The sequence below is a fragment of the Primulina eburnea genome, chromosome 7, assembly GCF_022965805.1.
Source record: "Primulina eburnea isolate SZY01 chromosome 7, ASM2296580v1, whole genome shotgun sequence".
Classification (NCBI taxonomy): Eukaryota; Viridiplantae; Streptophyta; class Magnoliopsida; order Lamiales; family Gesneriaceae; genus Primulina; species Primulina eburnea.
The window spans coordinates 22,438,442-22,445,364 of NC_133107.1; the positions used below are offsets into that span (position 1 = coordinate 22,438,442).

General features: G+C 43.9%; 1 non-coding gene across 1 annotated transcript; it reads right to left on the reverse strand.

The window, feature by feature from the left end:
- Positions 1–106, reverse strand: LOC140837516 (small nucleolar RNA R71). Its single transcript, XR_012119348.1, has one exon. It is a non-coding gene; the product is annotated as a small nucleolar RNA R71 (small nucleolar RNA).
- Positions 107–6,923: the final 6,817 nt, after the last annotated feature.

Sequence of the window (6,923 nt, forward strand, 5' to 3'; positions counted from 1 at the left end):
AGCTGCGGACAGACATCACAACATTTGCTCAGTTCGATCAAGAGTCACTATATGAGGCGTGGGAGCGTTTCAAAGATCTATTACGAAGATGCCCACATCACGAGTTGCCACTTGGGTTAGTCGTTCAAACCTTCTATTATGGCTTACTTACTCCTAATCGTACTATGATAGATGCTGCTGCTTGTGGAAATCTATTGAGAAAAACTGCTGAGGAAGGATATGAGCTACTGGAGGAGATGGCTGCTAGCAGTTATCACCCTCAATCTGACAGGAAAAATCAGCGGAAAAGTGCAGGGGTTCACTAGGTAACTGATCTATCTGCTATTATTGCACAACTTGATGTCTTAAACAGGAAACTGGATGGCTTGAACATGGGTGGCACGGCTATGCGTCTTCAAGAGATATTCTGTGAGAAATGTGGAGGTGAACACGATGCGCCGGACTGTCAAGCTGACAACCCCTTCTATGTGCAAAACGGGGTATTGGTCAATCAAGTGGGAGTCAACCACCGTCCAAGGAATGATCCGTATTCGAATTCATACAATCCTGGATGGAGGCAACATCCCAACTTCTCATGGGGTGGCCAAAACAGTCAGAATCGACCACAGGGAGGACAACAATTTGGAAAACAGCCGATGTACAGATCCGATCCTCCCAAAGAAGAAAAGTCTAACTTGGAAAAGATGATGTCTAAATTTATTTTGTCCACTGAAACTCGACTCCAAAACCAAGACGCATCAATAAAGGGACTAGAGACTCATATTGGACAGTTGGCCAAGATGATAGCAAATCGAGAGCCGGGCACCTTGCCAAGTAACACAGAGACTAATCCAAAAGAGCAAGTGAAGGCCATTGAGTTGAAGAGCGGAAAAGTTTTGGAGCCTAGAGAAAAAGAGAAAAGCCAAGTGTCGGATGAACATGCTGTGACATCTCAAGGTAAGTCATCTAACTCTATACCAGCACTCACTGCACAACCTAAGATTGTTATCCCTTCGCCTTTTCCTGCAGCATTAAAAAAGGCAAAACTAGATGCACAATTCGGTAAGTTTTTAGAGGTATTTAAAAAATTTCATATTAATATTCCTTTTGCCGATGCTTTGATGCAAATGCCTAGTTATGCTAAATTTTTGAAGGACATCTTAGCCAACAAGAGAAAATTGGAGGATCACATGACGGTAAATTTGACCGAAAGTTGCTCTGCTTTGGTGCAAAACAAAATCCCACCAAAACTAAAAGACCCAGGGAGTTTTTCTATCCCTTGCATGATTGGTGATGTAGTTTTTCGTAAAGCATTGTGTGACCTTGGTGCAAGTATTAATCTTATGCCTCTATCTGTTTTCAGGAAACTCGGATTAGGAGAGCCTAAGCCGAAGAGGATGTCCTTGCAACTGGCTGACAGGTCTGTCAAGTACCCCCGCGGAGTGATTGAGGATGTGCTAGTAAAAGTGGACAAATTCATTTTTCCTGCAGACTTCGTGGTGCTCGACATGGAGGAGGATACAGAGATGCCTCTAATTTTGGGGAGAACATTCCTTGCAACTGGCAAGGCACTTATTGATGTGCAAGAGGGAAAGTTGAGATTGAGAGTGGGCGAAGAAGAGATTACATTTGATGTTTTTAATGAACTTAGGCACACACTGCATTCTGATAGTTGTTTTAGAATTGATGCGTTTGACTCTCTTGTATCCAACTATGTGCAGGATGCTCTTAGGGACCTTTTGGAGGCCACTATCAATACTGAATTGGGAGAAGAGGAGTTAGACGAAGAAAGAGCTGAAATTGTGGCACACTTTAATGCCAACCAACCATGGAGAAGGCCAATGAGGATGCGACTGGAGGATCTAGGAGAACGAAGAGATTTGACCCCTCAAAGGTCAAGCATCGAGGATCCACCAACGCTTGAGCTAAAGCCGTTGCCACTACACCTCAAGTACGTATACTTAGGTGAGAATAACACTTTACCTGTCATTATTTCTGCTGCTTTGACAGATGTGATGGAGGACAAGCTGTTGGAAGTTTTGAAAGCGCACAAGGGTGCATTTGCGTGGAAGGTGGCAGATATCAAAGGAATAAATCCATCCGTCTGCATGCACAAGATCTTGATGGAAGAGAAGTACTCACCTCTTGTGCAACCTCAAAGACGATTAAATCCAAAGATGCAAGAGGTAGTAAAGGCTGAAACAATTAAGCTTCTCGACGCAGGTATTATCTATCCTATATCTGATAGTGCATGGGTAAGTCCTGTTCAGTGTGTGCCAAAGAAAGGTGGGATTACTGTTATCACAAATGAAAATAATGAATTAATACCCACTAGGACTGTTACGGGATGGCGTGTGTGCATTGATTATAGGAAATTGAATGATGCTACCCGTAAAGATCACTTTCCCCTTCCCTTTATTGATCAAATGCTTGAGAGGTTAGCGGGTCATGAGTTCTATTGTTTTTTAGATGGGTATTCTGGGTATAACCAAATCATGATTGCGCCCGAGGACCAAGAGAAAACCACTTTCACTTGTCCTTATGGCACTTTTGCTTTTAGACGGATGCCATTTGGTTTGTGTAACGCCCCTGCCACTTTTCAGCGATGCATGACTGCTATATTCCATGATATGATTGAAACTTTTCTTGAGATATTTATGGATGACTTCTCGATTTTTGGCTCGTCTTTTAATGATTGTTTGCAGAACTTGCAGGTAGTGTTGAGGAGATGTGAGGAGACAAACTTGGTGCTTAATTGGGAAAAATGCCACTTTATGGTACAAGAGGGAATTGTCCTAGGGCACAAGGTTTCGGGGCACGGAATAGAGGTGGATAAGGCAAAAGTTGAAGTTATCAAGAACTTATCACCTCCGGCGTCCATAAAGGGAGTTAGAAGTTTTCTAGGCCACGCCGGTTTTTATCGACGTTTCATCAAAGATTTTTCTAAAATTGCAAAACCTTTATCTTCTTTACTCATGAAAGATGTACCTTTTGATTTCAATTCTGATTGTTTGCAGGCATACGAGAAGTTGAAAGAGCGCTTAGTGACGGCTCCTGTCTTGGTGGCACCAGATTGGGATCTACCCTTTGAGATCATGTGTGATGCCAGCGATACTGCGGTAGGTGCTGTCCTCGGACAATGACAAAACAAGGTATTTCACACCATATACTATGCAAGTAGGACTCTAGATGAAGCACAATTGAATTATGCCACCACCGAAAAAGAGTTACTTGCAGTGGTGTTTGCACTTGACAAGTTTCATGCTTATCTTGTTTTGTCGAAAGTAATTGTGTTTACTGATCACTCTGCCCTTAAATATTTACTTGCAAAGAAAGATGCAAAGCCACGCTTACTTCGATGGATTTTATTATTGCAAGAATTTGATGTGGAAATAAAAGATAAGAAGGGTGTTGAGAATGTGGTTGCAGATCATTTGTCTAGATTAGAATTTATCAGTAATGATTGTGTGACTGATGCGATTAATGATTGGTTTCCGGATGAGCAGTTGTTTGAGGTAAAAAATTGTCCATGGTATGAAAATCTTGCGAATTTTCTTGTTACAGGCTCACCTCCCCCAAATCTAACATTTCACCAAAGAAAGAAATTCTTTTCGGACGTGAAATATTATTTTTGGGAGGATCCTTTCTTGTTTAAGATTTGTGCAGATTCTATGATTCGGAGATGTGTGGCAGATGAAGAGATGGGATCGATTCTTACTCATTGCCATGACCGTGAGGTAGATGGTCACTTTGGACCAACGAGGACGGCATCTAAGGTACTCGAACGTGGCTTTTATTGGCCAACCCTCTTTAAAGATGCTCGTTCTTATGTGCTAGCATGTGATAAATGCCAACGGACAGGTAACATCTCTAACCGTCACGAAATGCCTTTAAATAATATCATTGAGTGTGAGGTTTTTGATGTGTGGGGAATAGATTTCATGGGACCGTTTCCCAGTTCTCTCACGAAAAAATACATTTTGGTGGCGGTGGATTATGTGTCTAAGTGGGTAGAGGCGGAAGCATACGCCACTAATGATGTTCAAGTGGTTCTAAAATTTTTGAAGAAAAACATTTTTAACCGCTTTGGAACACCACGAGCAATCATTAGTGATGGTGGCACTCATTTTTGCAACAAACTCTTTGAAAAACTTTTAAGCAAATATGGTGTCACACATAAGATCTCTACCCCTTATCACCCCCAGACGAGTGGTCAAGTGGAAGTGTCGAACCGAGAGATAAAGAGAATTCTGGAGAAAGTGGTAGGCGTCAGTAGGAAAGACTGGTCGGTGAGGTTAGATGATGCTCTATGGGCATATATGACTGCTTTTAAAACACCTATAGGCACTACACCGTATAGGTTGTTATTTGGTAAAGCATGTCATTTACCTATCGAGTTGGAGCATCGGGCATATTGGGCAACAAATGCGCTGAACTTTAATTTTACTGATGCAGGTGAACAGCGTTTGCTTCAATTGGACCAGTTGGAGGAGTTCCGCAATTTGGCTTACGATCTTGCACTGTCTTACAAGGAGAAAACCAAAAAGGCTCATGACAAAAGAATCATCGAGAGAGAATTTAAGGAGGGTGAAAGTGTTCTGCTCTACAACTCCCGGTTGCGCTTGTTTCCCGGTAAATTGAAGTCGCGATGGTCCGGTCCATTCGTGATCTCAAAAGTTTATCCATCGGGAGCTGTGGAATTGAAAGATGGAAAAGATGGGACATTTACGGTCAATGCCCAGCGCCTAAAGCACTACATGGGTGGCACAGTTGAGCCACAACTTGGAATCACACGGTTCCAAGAGAATCCGAACTGAGACGGACCGACAGTCAAGCTCTCGACTATAAATTGAGAACTCTTCTTTTTCCCTTATCTTGCATTTAATTCAATTTCGATTATTGTCATCTTTATTCGTATTTATTGTTAATCTCGTTTCTTGTTCTTCAATTTTGTTTCAAAAAAAAAAAATTCTCGATTCTGGCAGAATGTTGGCGCTCGGGCGGCATTTTTATACCGCTCGAGCGCGAAACTTCCCTTGGCTTACAGAAAGTTGGCGCTCGGGCGGTGATTTCCTACCGCTCGAGCGCGCCCGCTTACCTCTGACTTTTATGTCCAGAGAGGTTGGCGCTCGAGCGGTAATTTTTACCGCTCGAGCGAGATTACTTTATATGCGCGATTTCCTTTCCTTTTCTTCATTCTGCGCGCACATCTCCCCCAATTTCTCCCCAAATCCCTAACCCTCTTCCACTCTACTCTCAAATTTTTGCAGGCAATCTCTCCTACCATCAAGACTCAAGCATCGTGGGCAAGCTCCTCCTTCGGAATTCAAGCGTCATCTTCTCCGATTCCCCCAAAATCTCTCTCATCCACTACCATGGCTCCAAAGAAGAAACAAAGAGGTACTTCCGCTTCTTCCTCTTCTTCGACTTTTGATAGGCATCACTTTGTTAGTGAGGGAGCTCGGGCTAGGTATGAGCATGCCAAGATAAATAGAAATCCGATAGTAGAGAGGGGATTCCGAAAAGAATCTGCCGATAGGCACATAGGAACTCGGATAGAATTGGAACGGCGCGGATGGAAAAATTTTTCCAATCAACCTAAGGCGGCGGTAGTTTCGGTGGTACATGAATTTTACGCGAATGCTATGGAGGGGAGAAATGGGACGGTGTTTGTTCGGGGTGTACATGTCCCGTGTGACTCGGCAACTATCAATGCACTGTTGGAAACGGCGGAGGTCGACAACTCTCGTTTTGAGGCTTTAGCTGCTGACCCGAACTATGACTTGATTATCACCGCGGTATGCCATCCGGGTGCGGGTGCGATGTGGAAACCAGTGGGCGGACCGCCGAGCTGTTTCGACGAGAAATTCTTGACCGTTGACGCTGCCATGTGGTACTTATTTGTGGCCCGACGGATGATGCCGGTCTCGCATAAGAGCGAGGTCCAAAAGGAACGAGCGGTTCTCCTTTTTGCGTTAACTCACGGCTACGACGTGAATGTGGGCACACTTATCCACTCTCAAATCATGTTGTGTGCTCACAACAGTCACGTCGGTCTGTTCTTCCCGACAATTATATCCGAGTTTTGTGCTCGTGCGGGAGTTCTATTCCGGGACGACGAGGAGTGGATTCAACCCATGAAGCCGATTTCCATCGAAGACGATAAGCGAAAGCATGCCAAGCGACAGATTGACTTCCCCACTGAGGAGGAAAATTTAGGTGGCTCTAGCGCCGCCGCTCCACGCCGCCGCCCACCACAACCCCGCAGGCGAACGACGAATGATAAAATGGATGAAAATCTAGCCTTCCAAGCTCATCAGGGCCAGTTCAATTCGTACGTCGCAGACCATTTGTCTCACCTGGACTACATGATGCGCTCGATGCTTGTGCACGGGGGCGTTGACCCGTCCACCATTCCACCGACTCTGCTACCTCCCCCCCAATTCTAGTTCCAGTATGATTATTCTCAACATGGGGAGGCCGCAGGAGTGCCACCGCCGGAGCACGATGAGGATGACACTTGATCAGGGAAGTTTACTGTATCCCCTCTTTTGCACATTTATTTTTTTCCTTTTAGCTGTTTCCTGTTTTTTCTTTCTTTTTCGTTGTTTCCGTCTAGCATGTTTATTCGCTTTCATGTTTATTAGTCTGCATTTGTGTTTGCATGTCTATGTTTTAGTCTTTTGTGCAATGGGGACATTGCACACGACTAGTATGAGGGGGTCGTTATACGTCTTCTTCGTTGTTTGCATTCGTCTGTGTCTTGCATGAGTAGCAGTGATGGTGACATTAGTAAATTGGTAGCCGATGATGATTGTGGGATGAATGAACTGCATGTTACTTAGTCGTATCACACGTTATGAATACCCAGTGAAATGAAATGTTTATTTTATATGCGTACATTGTGGGTATTATTAGTAGTATACACGATAGTCGAGTTTAAG